The sequence below is a fragment of the Carcharodon carcharias genome, chromosome 3 (assembly GCF_017639515.1).
Source record: "Carcharodon carcharias isolate sCarCar2 chromosome 3, sCarCar2.pri, whole genome shotgun sequence".
Taxonomy (NCBI): domain Eukaryota; kingdom Metazoa; phylum Chordata; class Chondrichthyes; order Lamniformes; family Lamnidae; genus Carcharodon; species Carcharodon carcharias.
The window spans coordinates 173988959-174008024 of record NC_054469.1 but is presented as its reverse complement, the minus strand read 5'-3'; the positions used below and the strand labels follow the sequence as shown (position 1 = coordinate 174008024).

Below are 19066 nucleotides of genomic sequence, written 5' to 3'. Positions count from 1 at the left end.
CTTACATAGTTGAAAAGCCACCAGGGGGTACAGGTGAGAGCTGACCATCCACCAGGGGGAAGTAGTGCCCCAAAAGACTACCACACAACTGATCAGCAGAGGGATCCCAGCCAGATTGGACCCCATACTCACCCACCTTGATACAGAATCGCAAGGTGACCTGACACGGTTGCTCCCCCCTGCAGTTAAAACAATCCTTAACAACCCACCAGACTACAGCCCTATAGCCTTACCTGGTGTGGATGTGGGTGAGGCCCCTCCCAAAAGGCCATCTTTCTATCATGTGAGGCCGGAAAGACTGGCCCAAGTTCAGGAGCAATTGCCTGCCTGTTGCCGTGCCAACCCAAAGCATCTAGCAACAGAAGCTGGAACACCAAAGTTGTGCTAGCGCCCAAGCTGGACAATGAACTGGAATCCCTCTAAAACGCACCAATCTCCTGACAATCAGCCTTACCACAGTCCCTGAGTTGAACAGCTGAGTCCACAGGTTACCAAAGTGGACAGGCAGGAACTGAGTAGGACAAGAGCAGCTCTGCCCTACAATCAAAAGAGCTGGCACTCAGAGTGAAGTACCCAACATTCCCCTGCAGATAGCCCAGAGCAGCTTGACCATCGCTCTCCCCTGAGTGCTAACCACCCTGAAAAACCCCAGACCCTTTTGAGGACACCTAATCAGGAGTTGGACAGGTGGACTCCTGAAACTAAGAGCTTTGCTTATGTCTGATCCCCAACTGAGGAAAGTTCAGAACTCTAACCCTGAACAGACTTCCCCAACAGATGTATTTTGAATCTTCTCAAGCCACCTAAACCTTCCACATCCCAGGAGCGGACAGTCTCCTTGCTAATGCACTGACCCAGGTGTAAACCTTAGAAAGAAAATGCTGCAGGGAACTGCCATTGCCCCTGCTAGCTGTGTGTCTGACGTGCCAGTGTGCATGCGAGAATGCATGTATACTTCTTCACTTCCCATTCTTCCTTCGTAAATCCACATAAATATGTTTTAAAAACAAAGTAGAATTCATTTTTTTCTCTGAGGAAGCAAGGGATGTCATGGAGCTAAGACTTTACACTATATTTTAATGAAATATATACATAATACTGACATGGTTACTTCCTAAAATTTTAAAAACTGGACATAGACTTTCAAAAGGCTGAAGCTATGTCTGCCTGTAACCCCGAACAAAACGAACTTTGAGGCATTATCTGAGAAGCTGACACTTCATTATCTCTGAAGAGACAGTAATGACCTCTATGGCTGCAGAGAACAGATTCAAAGGGAATTATACAAAGGCCATTTACACTTTCTAAGCCAGGCCTGGCCAATTGAGACTACCAGTCTGCTAGGACAAAGGCCTCTACAACCTCCTTTGAAATTCTTAATGATTGGGACACTAACAATCTCAAGAATTCAGACAAAGGAATATGCATCCTTTGTCAAAGCCATTGTAGACAGGTGGGAATCTTGTCACATGACCACCCATTATCTTCCCCTTAGCTGGAAGAACCAGTTACTCTGTCTTGCTGTACTGCCAATCAGTTTGCCATCTTCCATCTAGTAAACAGCAGCTCAGAGCAAGGGCTTGGTCCAGGTGAATGCCTGTCCCCCATCTACATTGTTTCTACTGGAATTTCCGAGCTTCTGTACCAGCACCTACAACAGTAATTCATCACCATGTGCGTATCACATCGTGGAAGTCATCTCTACTATAAAAGTGAATTATCCAGCATCAGTTTTCAGCCTGCTGACTCCTGTAATGAAATTCACTATTGGACTTTGTTTCTGGACTCTGGGCTCATGTGAAACAATACCTCTTTATTTTGTAGTCTTTGTCCTGTAAATCTTCTTTTATCTCCCCTCTTTTAGTGGATGTGTGAAAAAAGGAGGCTACGTTGCGCCCCTCATCTTGTGTTTGAGTATGTGCGAATAAACTACCGCTCTGAGTTTACCTTATCTCAAATTTGCTGTGGGGCTATTCATACAAATTGGATCACGCCACAACCAAGGGGTTGGGAAATATGCCACCACTTAGAAAGAAGGAAATCAAGATCAAAACACCTTTCTGTTTATGGATGTGTGGTGAGAAGAGACATCAGGGTTGCTTAAATTAACCCCCCCTTCTGTCTGTAAGACTTGTTTTGCACAAGATAAACAAAGAAGGGTTTGGAAGGAAAAATATTATTTAACTTTTTTTTTTAAAGTTACATCAAGGCAATGATAGGCCCAGTAGAATTAGTAGTTTGAACTGAGTTAGTATTTCATGGAGCATATAAAGGTTAGATAAAATTTTCAAGCCCAGCCCATTCTAGAACATTTTATTTTCCATTTGGCATTAGAAGAATTTAATATGCTGCTCATATGACAGGGGTGGGGACCTCCTGGCCCAGGGGCCGGATGTGGCCTGTTGTACTTTTTCATCCAGCCCCGCGGTGAGATCTCAAAAGATATATCAGAGAAAACAATTCATAAATAAATAGTCATAGAACAAAGAAGTGCAGAGTCGACACAAATTAATAACTTGCTTGCCAACAATTTAATGGAAATGCTGCCTCAGTAAAGCCTATTCATAAGCAATTTTTTAACAGGCAGTCAACTGCTGGTTAGGCCAAAAAACATTTGCTGCTTCTATATGCCTTTTAAAAATGCTGCACAACAGAATCATAATGTGTTGCTAATTACATACTGAATACTAACAAAATACTGAACAGCGCAACATGTGCTTCACTGCTGAGCTACGTAGGTAAAAATATAATCGACGTGGCTAAGAAACCAATGCTTTGCCATAACTTTTTCTAATTCCAATCTCGCTCAGACACTCTTCTGAATATCCCTGCACGCTAACAGTTAACTCAAAGTAACACATCTGAGAAGCAAATTTCTTTCAGGAGTTCAAGGAAGTAACTATTGCAGTTAAGTCAGTTAATCTTAAAGCAAACCAGCTTATATCAGAAACAAAGTCTCTTGTAAGGTGATCTCCATGGATGGTTAGAAGTTTCCTTGCAGCAATTAAGTATTGTTTGGGATGGTTGAATATTGGCTTCTCTGTTTGTCCTGGCTAAAATCTCCCCCAGGGTAGAACAAGATTGTACCTCTCCCTTTCTCTGTGTTAACATGGCCTCTGCTGAGTGGTTAATGTTTTATTCTTATTTAATATGACAAAGCGAACGCCTCTGTCATGTTCTTCCATTAACGCTCTGTTTCTGGTTCTAAGTTAGAAATCCAGAACTCAGTAGTGCCTTATGAATCCCTGAGCTCTTTACCTGACTCTGAGAGTTTTTTTTACTAGTTCAAAGGTACACATTGCCTGATGGGGGCATCCTGTCCATTTCTGTTTGCTGCCACTCTCCTGCAACACCCTGGAGATTGGCCTCAGGATCACACTGTCCCGCGAGGATGAGGAAAGGAAGACGCTAGGGCATATCAGCCCATAATGAAATCTAATTCCAAAACCTAACCGAGTTCAGCAAGGGAGGCAAGTTCAGACTGTGCCATCTTTTTATTATTCATTCATGGGATGCAGACGTCACTGCCTAGGCCATCATTTATTGTCCATCTCTAGTTGTCCTTGAGAAAGTGATGGCAACCACAAGCAGCAGTCACAACCCACAGTGTTCATGATGCTGGTGAACATGGCAGTGATGGACATGAGGTTTTGGAAGTGGCATTAATGCAGACCAAAGTACCAGTCATTGTGAACAGCGTACAGTCTACAATAATGAGGCTCATTAAGGAAATGCAAGCTCAGCCATCACATTAAAGCAGTGGGTGAGTTGAACATTTCTGTATACTCTCTTTAAAAAAAATATAGATATAAATTAAGTTGTTTTTTGTGTGGCCAACAACTGATTTTGCCTATGTGTGAATAGCCTTTGATAAGATAAAGGTTCCCCACCCCTGTCTTTCGATATCAGCATCAATCTTTGGATACACCTGGGTTAAAACAATCAAAATTGTCACAATATGATCTTGTTGCTGTACTGAATGAAATCTGCTTGTTGTGTATTATATAGCAAGTCTATTTGTGAGCTTAAAGGCAGAGATTAGAACCTGCTCCAAATCAGTAAGCACAAGTGTTGTAAAAGCAAGAAGCACTTCCAACATCGATACTTCACTCTGGAGATTTATCTAGTGTAAACCTTGCTTGACACTTTCCTCTCCCATTGTGAAATTTCATGCTGGTAGTGTTGAGCATCAGGCAAATATGAATAAATTTTCAAGTCCAAGAAACTGTGTACCTTGTAATTCCAAGAAAAGTAAAGCTTCTAATATAGAACATTGTCCTTCATGATGTCCTAGAAAATGGCCCTTCTTTCCTCACCCTTTCTCAAACTCCATGTCCATTACCTTCCAGTGGAGAATGGAAACTAACAGATAATTAGCATTGGCAAGGATAGGATAAATAAGACTTCATAGCATCATTGAGTTATTTAAGCATGGAAATGAAGCAACAGATGAGCTCTGGTAGAGTAATTGGAAAAAGTGCAGTGGAGTGTTATGTGATAGAAAAGTATCACTGAAATGGAAAGGAAGAATCTACAAGACAGTTGTTATATGGAGCAGAAACTTGGGCAACATCAAGAAGAGAGGAACAACACTGGATACTAATGTGATATGGATGCTGAGATGGATGTGTGGAGTAACAAAGAAGGACAGAATCAGGAACCAGCACATCAGGAGGTCAGTGAAGATTGTGACAGCATCAAAGAAAGTAGCCAAGAAGAGCTTGAAATGGTGTGATCATCTGTTGTGGAGTGAGAGAGAGGAAATGTGTGTGTCCATAGATCTCTGAAGATGGAGGGGCATGTTAGTGAGGTGGTGAAAAAGGCAAATGGGACACTTGCCTTTATCATTCGAGGCATAGATTACAAAAGTAGGGAGGTCATGTTGGAGTTGTATAGAACCTTGGTGAGGCCACAGCTGGAGTATTGTGTGCAGTTCTGACAAACTGTGCAGTCTCCAAATGTAGGAGGGACCATCCTGTCCCACTGGTCAGCCACTGCCCACCTCTACTAGGGCAGTCCCCAACTCGTAAGGTGCTGACCCATCACAGTCCCATTGCTTTAGTGTAAAGTTGGTGCTGGACTTCTCTATAATCCTTGACTGTGATCACAGGCTTCCTAATGTGTAAGTATTTTTTTCTGTGCAGACTCATCAGCCTTCTTCCATCCACTGCCCCATCGAAATGTTCATCAGAATCGTCTGAAAAAGAACACATACGTGACCTCACCGTCCGGCGAGCTGTTGCCTGCACTTCCCTTATCCCCAGCCCTGGATACAGGTCACTTATGCCCAGTATTTCACCATGTGCAGATCTCACCTCTATGCTAGACTCAGTATCTGAGCTAGTAGCTGTGACTGTCAAATCAAGTGATGGTGCTATATTGTCATTATCATTGTCTTCTTACTGTCCTCCATTGCCTGGCTAGATTGTACTTCCTGAGTAACTGAAAGGAAAAAGGGACAAGGGGAAAGTAAGAATTGCATACTTACAGTATCTGCAGCTTGTAAGTCAGAAGGAAGAGTGGGGTGATGGGAAGATGGCATGTGAGAAAGGAAATTAGGTGTATGGATGCTGTCATCTCCACTGAATGGTCTCAGCAGTGGATGTCCCAGTAACAGCACAGTTTTCTCCATGGGAGTGAGGATATGCAGGCATGCCTGTCCCCTTCTGGTTAGCTCCTCCTGCCTCCGGTTGTATGCCACCACCTCCTGCTGAAGAGATGGAAATGTCAGTAAGCGTTGTGCAGTATGTGGCAGTCATCGAACAGTGTTTTAAGCTGTGAGATGTGAGTGAGGGGCTTGCAGCAATGATAAGTGTTTGAGCTTACGGTGTAGCATATGGATGTCGGTATAAGTCATGATATAGATTGCTGGTAGGGGAGTAATGGGGCTTTGATGAATTGAGCAGTGTCCGGGGCTAGTTGAGCAGTTCATGGGATTTGGCATTTGAAGTTGATGTTCACCACTCGTATGAGGTCATTGTAGCATTGCATCAAGGTCATTTGAGGCATGGTTCCTGGGTTTAATATCCACAACTACCTTTTTCAACTGCCTTCTGTGTGTCCGGAATACCTCCTGGCCCGCTGTGGTTATAAGATATTTCACCTCCTCGGCACGTCATCCATCAGGAACTTCCATTGCAGTGTCCAAAAACCTCAGAGCTCCCTCTCTGCCATGTTGCTCCATACTTGTGTCCTTTTCAGGTCAGAATAATTTGTAGAACAACTTCCAGCGTCTGGCCCCACCCCCTTAAGGAGTGCGGGTTGGTTTTAAGTATTGGAGATGAGCTTTAACAATTACACAATTTTGGACCGCCTGCTGAGGCTTGCAGCTACTCAGTAGCACAGTTAGTGGTTGGTGCACACAGAAATCATGTTAATCAACATACAGCAAAAGTTGGCTTGCTGCTTGCATCACATTGGACAGACATGGGTTCGTCACACATCGTGATCTCTGACCCAATTATTTCAAATGATGATATTTCAACAATTAATGCAGGCGGTCTTAGTTTGTGGTTTGAAGTGTTTGTGTCAAACTAGATAATAACATGTTGAGCCCAAACAGGTAACAAAAAAGGTGATGGGAGCCAGACTAAAAATCTGGAATTCTGCTAGTCTTCTGCTATAACTTGAAGAGATCAGTGGAATCCCCAGTGAAATAGCATAAACTACTTAAAAAAAGGGCCATTTACACAGTTTCTTGGGATTTTTACCAGAGCTACGATTACCAGGAGAATTTCACTGAATAGGATGACTTCAATTTTGAAATTTTAATTATCAGTGACTGTAGTAAGCAAAGGCAGGATAAGATGAGACAAAAAAAACTACAGGGAGGTGAGGTAGAAGAGTCATGGTAAACGTCTCCGTTTTGGAAACTGCTCCCAGCTGTTGATTGCTAAACCATTCATTACTGGCCTAGACATGTACTTTGACTATTACTAAGTTTTTTTTAACTGGGTTTCAGACAGGAATGACATCTAGGAGTGTGAGGGAAGATTACTGTTTAGTTTAGTGCCAGATAGCAGGACATAAGTACCTCATTAAAGAAGGTATTTTCCAGCTGTCATGACTGTACTCCAGAATTGCTCCCATTCATAACACTGGATAAACCAAGAAGGATAAGTTTTTCTCTTGTTGCTAGACGATCTCCAAAGCCATTCCCACAGGGGGAAGGGGCCTGGAGTACAACTGTCACTTTTAGCTTCTGACGTGGTTGGGTTTTGAGCTTTTACCTGTTTAGCTGGGAAGGTGTTTCTATTGAGCTCTTTTGGATGTTTCTCAGATCCATTGTGTGAAGTAACAGATGAAAAAGTTAATACTTCCTCATGTTCATCATATACTAGATGGGTTTGAAATAATGGGATTACCTAGTGATATTTGCCAGCCAGCGTGAAACTTACGCTGAAATGATCGGCGCTGCCGGGGTGGGGACGGGCAATGACATTTCTGCGGGTGCGGGCAAGCGCCGAGAGCAAGCCTCCTGAAGACAGAGAGCTGCCTCGGAGCTGCAGACCCAAAAACCATGAAGTAAAGTTTTGAAAATCAGGAAAAATATGTCCAAGCATCACAATCAGGCCCCTGAACATATAGATGATAAAAATGCTGGCCATAGATTTTTATTTTTATTTTATTTAATAGCAGAAACTTCATCTCGCCCTTGGATGAGGTTTCATGAAAAATGCAAAGTCCGATTGGCTCGTCCGCCAACCATAAGGTTGGACTGACCATGAAAAATTGGAGTCACTTGCTCCATTGACGGTCTTAATTGCCCTCTTAGTTGTTGACTGGTGCACTTCTGACTTTTGCGTGCACCTGCTGACCGAAATATCGCGCGAGTGTGGAATGATGTCAGGACGCTCGCCCGACGTCATCTCGCGCGATTTCACGTTCAACAGGGCCGGGCAAGCACCTGCCCAATCAGGGTAAAATTCTGTCCCATGAACCTACTACTCCCAGTTGGGTTGTGTCTGACAGCTCATCTGACATCTGGTACTGGATGATCAGAAATTTTCTCCAATTAAATAATGGAAAGGCTGAAGCCATTGTCATTGATCCCCTGTGACAAATTCCCTTTGTTAGCATCAACTCCATCCCACTCCCTGGCAACAACATTCACCAGACAATAACTTATGCAGATGTGCCATTTATAATAATTATTTCTAGTTCACTCATTGCTTAAATGGTAACTTACTGGAGACTATTGAGTGCTACACTAATAAGGAAAATGCCAAAGCCATTCTAATGTCAATTTAATTCCACTCCCATTCTTTCTAATCTATTGTAAGTATCGTTTCTCCACTGATGAGCTCAGTTTCTTTCTCCAGGGGAAGGTGAGTGTGATTTGTTTCGATGCCATGATGATGAAGACTTCAGAATGGCAGGAAAACAGTTGAACTTTTAGATATTTTTGCTTTATTGGTCAGGGTAACTCTGAGCAGTACATTCCTATTTTAATTTCTTGATGTTTCAAACTTATAAAGAAAGGCCTAAGTCAGTGTATTTGGTTTGCGTAAGATAAGTGATGAACCGCACTGAAGAGCATCTCTGAAAAGATCATATATTCTAACTCATTTTTTAAACTGTTTGTCAGGAAGATAGTGGTTTATATACTTAGTCCCTTTTTGGCTATGTAAGTCATTAAGATTAAGGTTACATACCCAGCTACTCATTCTTTTCCATAGCTTTTGACATAGTTGACCATACTATTATGTCTTGTGGTTTCCAGAAGGTGGAAATAAATCACCCTTTTAGACTGAAATGCTGGAGCTTTATTGAATATTTTTCTCTGATCATGCCATTTGCTGTGGACTGATATGCCATTAGTTTGATGCACACACAGATTGTAGTGCAGTAATGGGTGATGTGGCAGTCTGGATATTTACATATACATACACATGTTCATACAGTTCCTAAATCGTATTGAAGTAATATAACACACCATCCTCCTGCAACACCTCTCCATTGTTGTTCAGCTGGGTGGGACTCACCTGATACTACTCTTATCTGCCTAATTATAATTATAACTGCAATTGTGTTCTTGCTCCTGCACTGATACCTCTGGTATCCCCCAAGGATCTGTCATTTGACCCCTCCTTTTTCTCAGCTATATGCTGCCCCTCGGTGACATCATTAAAAAAAAAGCATCATTTTCCACATGTACTCAGGCGACACCCAACTCCACATCACCATCTTTCTCAATGACTCCATTGTCTTCGAATTGACTGACAGTGTGACTGATATCTGATTTTTTTGTTTTTTGATAGTGTGACTGATATCTGGCACTGGATGATCAGAAATATTCTCCAATTAAATATTGGGAAGACTGAACCCATTGTTTTTGGCCCCCCACCACAAATTCTGTTCTTAGCATTGACACCATCCCTCTCTCTGGCTACTGTCTGAGGCTGGACCAGATTGTTTTTATCCTTGGTGTTATATTTGGCCCCAAGGTGAGCTTCAGACCACCATGCATGCCATTATTAAAACCATCTATTTCTACCTCGATAACATTGTCCAACTCCACTCCTGGCTCAGCTCATCTGCTGCTGAAAACCCTCATCCATATCTTTGTTCACTCTAGACCTGAATACCCCAAAGCACTTGTAGCTGGCCTCCCACATTCCACCCTCTGTAAACTTGTCATCCAAAATCCTGTTCACTTATGCACCAAGTCCAGGTACCCATCAACTCTGTACTTATGTATCTACATTGACTCCTGGTTAAGCAATGTCTCAATTTTAAAACTCCCATCCTTCCTTATGTCTTTAATCTTTTCCAGCTCCATAACTCTCCCAAGTTATCTGCACACCTCTAATTCTGGCCTCTTAAGCATCCCTGATTTTAATTGCTCCACCATTGGTGGCTGTGCCTTCAGCTGCCTCAGCTATTCCTTACCAAGCCCTTCCGCCCCTCTTCCCTCCTTTAACATGTACCTTAAAACCTATGTTTGACCAAGCTTTTGATCATCACCCTAATTTTTTCTCATGTAATTTGATGCATTCTCGGAACTCTCAAGTGTTGCCATGGTAGGTTCTCTGAAATCTTGTGTGATGGCGATGTGCAGTCCCTGAACTCAGTACTGTTGCCATTACGCATTCTCTGAACTCAATAGTGTTGTGCATTCTCTGAACTTGCGAGTGTTAGCAATATGCGGTCCCTGAAATCGCAGGTTTTGTACTGTGTAGCCTCTGAAATCCGTGGAGCCAGTGCTGGATGTTGGTTGAACTAGGGCATATTGTAGAGTCATAGAGTCATTAACGTCACAGAAGGGGGCCATTCATCCCATTGAGTCCATGCTGGCTCTCTAAGAGCAATTCAATCAGACCATCCTCTCATTCTGCCCACAGCCCAGCATGGTTTGTGTTCTTTGAATTTGGTTGTTTTTGCATTGTGCATTCACTGAACTCATGAATATTGAACTTGATTGTTTTAATGCTGTGTGTTCCCTGGATTCAATAATGTTAACACAGTATACTCTGCATTCTGTTAAACTTGCAAGTTTTAGTGCTGTGCTTTCTCTGAACTCAGGAGTATTAGCATTGTTCATTATCTGAGCTTGCAAGTATTAGCATGTGCATTCTCTGAACTCAGTTGGTGCTCTAAGGCCTCTGAACTCAAAAGCTGTCTGTAGTCTGAAACATCAATGTAAACGTGAGCACTGGCGCTATGAATTCTCTGAATTTGCAACTGTTGGTACTTTGCGTTCTTTAAAATCTGCATTGTTAGTGTTTTGCTTTCTCTGAACTCAGTAATGTTAATGTTGTGCCTTCTCTGAACTCAGGAATGTTGTGCTATGCCTTGTCTGAACTCTTGTAACCTGATTACACATTGTGGACATCTGGCATGAGTAGTTCTAATATTCTGTGCCATTACCTTATGATTCTTCTTTCTTTAATTAAATATGATAAAGCTAAATAGAAATGTAAACATTTTTCTTTAAGAAATTGCTGAGAATCAGTTAAGAAATGGTTGAACATATTTTTCCCAGATTTAAAAAACTGCTGAAGAGTGATTTTAGCGGTTTTAATTACGTCAATAGACACCTTAAATGTTCTATAATTATGTTGTAGCTGCTAGATATACTGATATGTAAGCAACAAAAAGCTTCATTAATCTTCAAAGAATGTACTACATTCATACAGTTTACAGCTTTTTCAAAGGTCCCTAACTTTCATAGATGATTAGTAATCTCACTGATTTTATGTGCTGAAAATACTTTATTGTGTTTCATTAAAGGGCAGTTGAGCTGAACTAGTGACCTCTTGTGATCTGAATTGAATTGTCATGCCTTTAGCTTGTCTACTTCTTTAGTTGCACCAAATGTGGAGTGAGGTTGTAAAAGCCTCCTAGTTCACTAATGCCTTTACGGAAAGGAAGTCTTCCATCCGTACTCAGCCTGATCTATATGTGACAACAGATGCATATGGTTAACTCTTAACTGCCATCTGAAATGGCCACTCAATTATATTCAAGAAAGGTGGCTTACCATCACCTTGTCAAGTACAATTAGAGATTTGTAATAAATGGTGGCCTTGCCAGCAACTCCCACATCCCATGAATGAATTTAATAAAAGATAAATGGATACAGATCAGCCATGAAATCACTGAATTGTGCAACATACTAAGAAGCTCAACATCATCCAGGACAAAGCAGCCCTCTTGATTAGCACCCCTTCCATCACCTTAAGCATTCACACACCAGTGCACTGTAGCTATTGTTCCAGTCTCTGTAGATATTATTACAATCTCCGTAGTGACCGATAGCTTTTAAAAAGAGTTTGAACTTCCAAATAATAGCTGAAAGAATAAATTGTCAAGATTTCACGTTTGAAGACTTTCAGTGTTACAAATGACTAAAAGCACTATTGACTAAACATTATTTTGTCAAGGGTTATGGGGGGGGCAGACAAGAAAGTGGAGTTGAGGCGACAGTCAGATCAGCCATGATCTTAAGAAATGGTGGAGCAGGCTCGAGGGGCTGAATGGCCTACTCCTGCTCCTTATTCTTGTGTCCTTGTGCCTTTCTAATCACTTGCTGTACCTGCATTCTAACTTTTTGTGATTCATGTACGAGGACACCCAGATCTCTCTGTACCACAGCATTCTGCAGTCGCACTCTGCTTAAATAATATTTTGCTTTTCCATTCTTCCTGCCAAAGTGGACAACTTCACATTTTCCAACATTGTACTCCATCTGCCAAATTTTTGTCCACTCATTTAACATGTCTATATCCCTTTGTATCTTTCTCAAAACTTGCTTTCACACCTATTTTTGTCTCATCAGCAAATTTAAGTATAATAATTTGGTCCTTTCATCTAAGTCATTCATAGTTAAGACTGCACATAACCTTAGTTCTGTCTTAATTTGATAAGTTTGAACAGTTCCTGATATCAAACCTATTTTTCCATTTAATGATGTCAGAATTTTAGAGAATAATGAAGTATCTGGTTTGGGGGAGCTGAGGCTTTGGAAACGTTAATTAGCAGGAGCAGGTTAGGGTGAGAACCACAGAAATTGACAGCACATGGGAAGCTGGCTGTAATCCACTGTATTGCATTAGGCTGCGTGCGAACAAGCCCTTTGAGAGAAGTGGGTTGTCAATTTCAATATGTTAATTGCTCATTACAGCAATATTAACATGGCTTTTGGAATGTAACTGAGTGGAATGAAACAGGTTTCCCGGGCTTCCTGAAGCTTACCAGTGGAAGCAAGGTGAGAATACAACTGCAATTGAGGGGACTGAAGTCATGACTGGGGAGTATGACAATCAGTACTGAAACCTTATAGCTGCTTTCTTGCCTGAGTGTGTGAAAAGGAACAATGCTGAGAAGTTACTTTACAACTTTGGAGGTTTGTATATTTGATCTCCACTCTGAGCTATTAGTTTCGATGTCACTTTATATTGCTTTATTTTGGATCTCAGATGATGACCAAGATAACCAGCAGTGTGAACAGCATTAATAGGAGGTGCAGCAGGAACAGGCCCAGCAGCAGGAGCAGCAACAGCCTACTCTTCACAGGTCTCCACAGGAGAGAGGAAATCAGTAGAGAGTTGCAGCTCGTAGGAGGACATACCCACAACAGAGCTGTACAGGCAGAGGATATTGCAGATTCCTGAAAGAAGACTTGCTGCCTAGTGACTGTGCTTCACCAGTGGAAATCAAAATCACCACTGCTCTAGGCTTTTTTGCCCCTACTTCTTCCAGGGCTCTCCCAGAGACAATCCCAGAATTTGTGGTTGGTGACCCACAGAGGCAATTCTGATGGCTTGTTTTCCAGGGCAGGCAATTATGTCAAGTTTGTCACTGATAGTGCCAGTCAGTGAGTTTGCACTTCGGTTTGCTGCTCTTCTTGGCCTCTCATAGGTGCAGGACATCTTCCACTGCATGCATGTGGGCATTAAGGTACCCAAGATCATTCACATGTATTTGCCAACTGCAAGGCATCAATGTACGTTTTGGTGGGGAACAGCAAAAAGATGTTTATGCAAGTAAATGCAAGATTCATGGTGCTGAGATGTTGTATCCCCTCGTTGGGGCATCTAGAACACGGGCACAGACTCTGGATAAGGAGTCAATCATTTAGGGCTGAGATGAGGAGAGATTTCTTTGTTTAAAGAGTTGTGTATCTTTGGAATTCTCAACCCAGAGGGTTGTGGATGGTCCATCATTGAATATATTTAAGCTGAGATGAACAGAATTTTGGTCACTCGGGGAACCAGGGATATGGGGAGTGGCTGGGAAAATGGAGTTGAGGCAGAAGATCAGCCATGATTGTATTGAATGACAGAGCAGGCTCACGGGGGCCATATGGTCTATTCCTCCAATTCTTTTGTTTTCTGCTGACTTGCTGTAAAAGTCCACCCTCACTAATCTCTTTGCGCCTTGAAACAGACTTACCAGCTGGCAGCTTGGAGAAGAGGGATACCTATTTAAGTCATAGCTAATGACACGCATGAGGAACACAACCAGTAGAACCCAACCAAAAGTGATATAATAAAAGCCATATGACAACCAGATGTGTCATTGAGCACACACACCAACATGCTGAAGATGCACTTCAGGTGTCTGGACACATCTGGAGGCACCTTTCAACACGCAGCAGTTGGGGTGTCCAGAATGATCTGCTTTCTGCGTAACATTGAGGTTTTGAACTGCAGAAGGAACAAGGTGGAGTCTCTTCAGGCAATTCCAATGAGGAGGAGGGAGGAGAGGTGTAATGTGGCCAAGGCACCACAAGCAGTCCATGTTGCTGCCTGGGATGCCCTTATTGTTGTGAGGTTCAGTTAGGTTCCACTGGTGCATCCATCTGACAGCCACACTCTTTACCCCAAAAGAAAGTAAACCTGAAAAAACCAAATGCCCCTTTCACGACTTGCCCAATTCTTGTCTTACCAGCTGGCCACTTGCCAGGCAACAACCAAAAATAGATGACATAGAAACAAATAATATTTGTGGTTCAAAAGTTAAGTAGAAGTTCAACGTTCTAACATTTTGTCATACCAGTGCAACAACAAATCTTAAATGTCCCTCATCCCAGCACTTCCACATGGTAGAGGGATGGTGCTCTGATGTTCGCTCTGACTGCTGAGATGCTCTTGGCTGATGTCCTGTTGGACTTTGGAACCTGTGAGGGCCCTGCTAAAGATTGCTCCATCCGAATCATTGGAACATCAGGAAGTGGAACAGCATGTGTACTGAATAACGTGGGGGCAATGAGTGAGAAGTGGAAATACTTTGAACTAAGGCCCCACTATCCTGTCCCCTTTCACTCTCATGGCTCACCTGCACTTGCCTGCTGGCAATGAGTTGGAGAGTATTTTGCTGTAGATCAGTGATGTAATGAACAGCTTCAATCAGGATAGCATGAATCATATGGCAAAATTCCTAGTGTGCAAACTATTAGTGAAGGCCCACAATCATTTGTCTGCTGCATTTGATGCTTTATCCAGTTGGCCACTCTTTCCATGGACAAAGTTTAATTGCAAAGTCCTGCAGCATCATGCCATTTATGCTTGTCTCAATCCTCTAATCTCTCTGCAGTTGTGCACAGTGCAGATGGAATGTGTGCCAATACATCAAATGTTCATTTCTGATATTTTGCTTTATTGGTGACCTCTGAGGTTCGATATCTACACCCAACTGAGCAGAGGTTGGAGCCTGTGACTTCTGTCACACTCCCCACTGCTGTCGCTTTCTCCACCATCTGCTCTTTCTTTCTTGTGATTGTGAAAACCCAACTATCTTCCTTACCAGACCCACTGAAGTGAGAGTATTTGCCATAGTTCATGATTTGCATGACATGCAGGTGCATGCTCAGAGTGAGTGACCTCCTCTGTGAGAAGTGGTTAATGGCCTCCTGTACCATTTCCTGCTGGGTTCTTGAGCGCCCTGTGAGATTAAGATATGAACTATGAACACTTTCAATGTTTTAATATTTCACTCACTACTGACTTTTTTTCTTTAGTATTTCATGGGATGTGGGCTTCGATGGCAAGGACAGCATTTATTGCCCATCCCTAATTGCCCTTCAATAGGTGGCTTGCTATGCCATTTGAGGGCAGTTAAGAGTTAACCATGTTGCTGTGGATCTGGAGTCTCATGTAAGCCAGACTGATGGCAGATTTCCTTCCCTGAAGGATATTAGTGAACCAGATGGGATTTCACGGCAGTCGCTGATAGTTTCATGGTCAGCATCACTGAGGCTAGCTTTATATTCCCGATTTATTAATTGAATTTAAATTCCACCAACTGCTGTGGTGGGATTTGAACCCATGTCCCAAACCATTAGCTTGGGTCCCTGGATTACTGGTCCAGCGACATTACCATGATGCCGCCACTGACATCAAGTCAATAAGAAATGTTGTATGAGATGTGGCAGTCTGATATTAATTCTGCCATCAAGTAGCTGGGAGGATCTCATTGCCAAAGTGCTGTCTCCTCTGCAGCTGTCATTTGTGAGCTACCTGGGAGGCCACCTCCAATTCTCTACCTTTCCCTCATGTCCTGCTCTTGCTTCTGCAAAGAGGGAAAGAGACCCATGAGTTGAGTATTAAACAGATGGGTGGTAAGCACTTGTTGAGGATGACTGAAACAGAGACATTGCATCATGTTAAGGAGGAGGTTCAGTGATGGATGGATGGTTGGGAATCTGGGGAAGTGCATAGACGGAAAGTAGTAGGTGTACCCACAAAGTTTATGTGAGGAGTGATGTGCTGTACAAGGCTTTTGAGAAGGCAGATGGACGGTTTTGAGTCAATGCACACATCAGGAATATGGTTGAATGTGCCATTGTACTCACCTTTCCTGCCCTGTTCAGGTCATTAAGCCACTTTCAGCATTGCCTCCATAAGCACGGCAAAAGGCTCCTTCTACTGTCCTCACGGGGAACCTGTGGTCATGCCCCCTTGCCTTCCCCATTATGTTTCTCCCTCCCTGGAGTCCCTTACACCCCCAACATCATATTTAGGGAGGTGTCATCAAAACAAGATGCAGTCTTGAAGCGTGTACAGCATTCCGTCACTTTGTGTTCTATGCTCAACCCCGGATTCTGTCAAATTGCATGTTTGTAATGAAATTGATTCATGTGATCACTGTTGTAATGTAGGGAATTGCAGCAGCCAGTTAGGGCACAGCAAGGCTCCACTAAGTGTAATGAAGTAAATGGTCAGTTAAGCTTTTAAATTACTCTTCCTTTAAAATATGTGTGAGGTCATATTTTATGCTTATAACAATGAAACAAATATGCACAATAATATAATCATATTGTATAAAATTGTATAAAGATGGCACTGAGATTAAAATATGTTACTGAATATCTGTTATGTTTAAAGGAAACAATAATCAGTTAGAGTTTTCAGTTAGGCTACGCTCCCAAAAATTGTGAAGGAATTTTTGTTCAATATCCAAAATCAGGGAAGATAATGCTCCCATAAAATATCTATCTACTGCAGAGTGAATCAAATTGCTACAGAAAAGCAAAACAAAAAGAATAAAACCAGATGGACCACCCAGTATCGACTTAGGTACTGGAACTGTCAGTGGCGCACATAGCCTGTTGACCCTGCAAAGTCGTCCTTCCTACATCTGGGGCCTGTGACACAATTGGGAGAGCTGTCCCACAGACTAGTCAAGCAATAGCCTGACAATGTCATACTTAAGGAATCTTACCTTGCAGACAATGTCCCAGACACCTCCATCATCATCCCCGGGTATGTTCAGTTCCACTGGTAGGACAGATGCATTAGAGGTGGTGGCACGTTAGTGCACAGTCAGGAGGAAGTTGTGCTGGGAATACCCAACATTGACTGCAGAGCCCATGTAGCCTCATGGTATCAGGTCAAATATGGGCAAGGAAACCTCTTACTGATTGTCACCCAATGGTGGGACAGGGCATACCCAAGGATGGTAGTGGAGGTGTGTGGAACATCCTGTAAGGCATGATTTAGTGAATGTGTCTATGTCAGGTTGTTGTTTGACTAGTCTGATTATCACTTACCACCTTCCCTCAGCTGATGGATCATTATTCCCTGTCGAACACCACTTGGAGGAAGCACTGAAGGTGGCAAGGGCACAGAATGTACCCTGGGTGGGCAACTTCAATGTCCGTCACCAAGAGTAGCTTGGTAGTACCACTACTGACCAAGCTGGCTGAGTCCTAAAGAACATAGCTGCTAGGTTGGGCCTGCGGTTGATGATGAGGGAGCCAACAAGGTGGGGGTGGGGGGCAAACATATTTGACCTCGTCCTTGCCAATCTACCTGTCGCAGATCTATTGTCCATGATGGTATTGGTAGGAGCGACCAATGCACAGAAGGCACAGTCCCGTTTTCACACTGAGGATACCTTCCATCCTGTGTAGCAGTAATACTGTGTTATAGGGGATAGATTCAGAACAGATCTAACAGCTCAGAACTGGGCATCCACAAGGCATTGTGGACTGACAGCAGCAGCAGAATTGTATACAACCACAATCTGTAACCTCGTGGCCCAGCATGTCCCTCACCAGACTATTGCTGTAAAGCCAGGGAATCAATCCTGGTTCAATGACGTGTGCAAGAGAGCATGCCAGGAGCAGCACCAGGCACACCGAAAAATGAGGTGCCAACCTAGTGAAACTACAAGACAGGAATACTTGCTTGCCAAACAGTGGAAGCAACAAGCAATTGTAGAGCTAAGCGAAAGTTCTGCATTCCTGTCACATCCAGTCGTGAATGGTGGTGGACAATTAAACAACTAACAGGAAGAGGACACTCCACAAATATCTCAATCCTAATTGATGCCCAGAGCCCAGCCTTTCAATGCAAAAGACAAGGCTGAAGCATTTGTAACCATCTTCAGGCAGAAGTGCCGAGTGGATGATCCATCCCTGCCTCCTCCTAGGTCCCCAGCATCACAGATTCCAGTGTTTGGCCAACTTAATTTGCTCCACATGATATCAAGAAACTGCTGAAAGCACTTGATACAGGAAAGCCTATTATCCCTGACAACATCCTTGCAGCAGTACTTGAAGACTTATGTACCAAATCAAGCTGCACCCTAGCCAAGCTATTGCAGTACAGCTGGCATCCACCTGACAATGTAGAAAATTGTCCAGGTTTGTCCTGATCATAAAATGCAGGATATATTCAATCTAGCCCAACTATTGTCCCATCAGTCTACTCTTGATCATAAGTAAAGTGATGGAAGGTATTATCGGTGCTATCAAGTTACTCTTTCCAAGCAATAACCTGCTCACTGATGGACAGTTGAGTTCTGCCAGGGCCACTCAGCTCCTGACTTCATTACAACCTTGGCACAAACATGAACAAAAGAGCTGAACTGGAGATGAAGTGAGAGTGACTGCCCTTGACATTAAGGCAGCATTTGACTTGAGCGTGGCATCAAGGAGCCCTAGCAAAACTGGAATCAATGGGATTCAAGTGAAAAGCTCTCCTCTGGAGGGGAAAACTCTGCTCTGAGTCATACCTGGTGTAAAGGAAGATGGTTGTGGTTGTTGGAAGTTAATCATCCCAGTTCCAGGGCATCACTGCAGGAGCTCCTCAGGATAGTGTCCAGGCTCAATCACCTT

At 42.9% G+C, this 19066-nt stretch overlaps 1 protein-coding gene across 4 annotated transcripts in view; it reads left to right on the top strand.

The window, feature by feature from the left end:
- myo10 (myosin X) overlaps positions 1-19066 on the top strand; it is a 370178-nt gene that overhangs the window by 129991 nt on the left and 221121 nt on the right. The window lies entirely within an intron of this gene.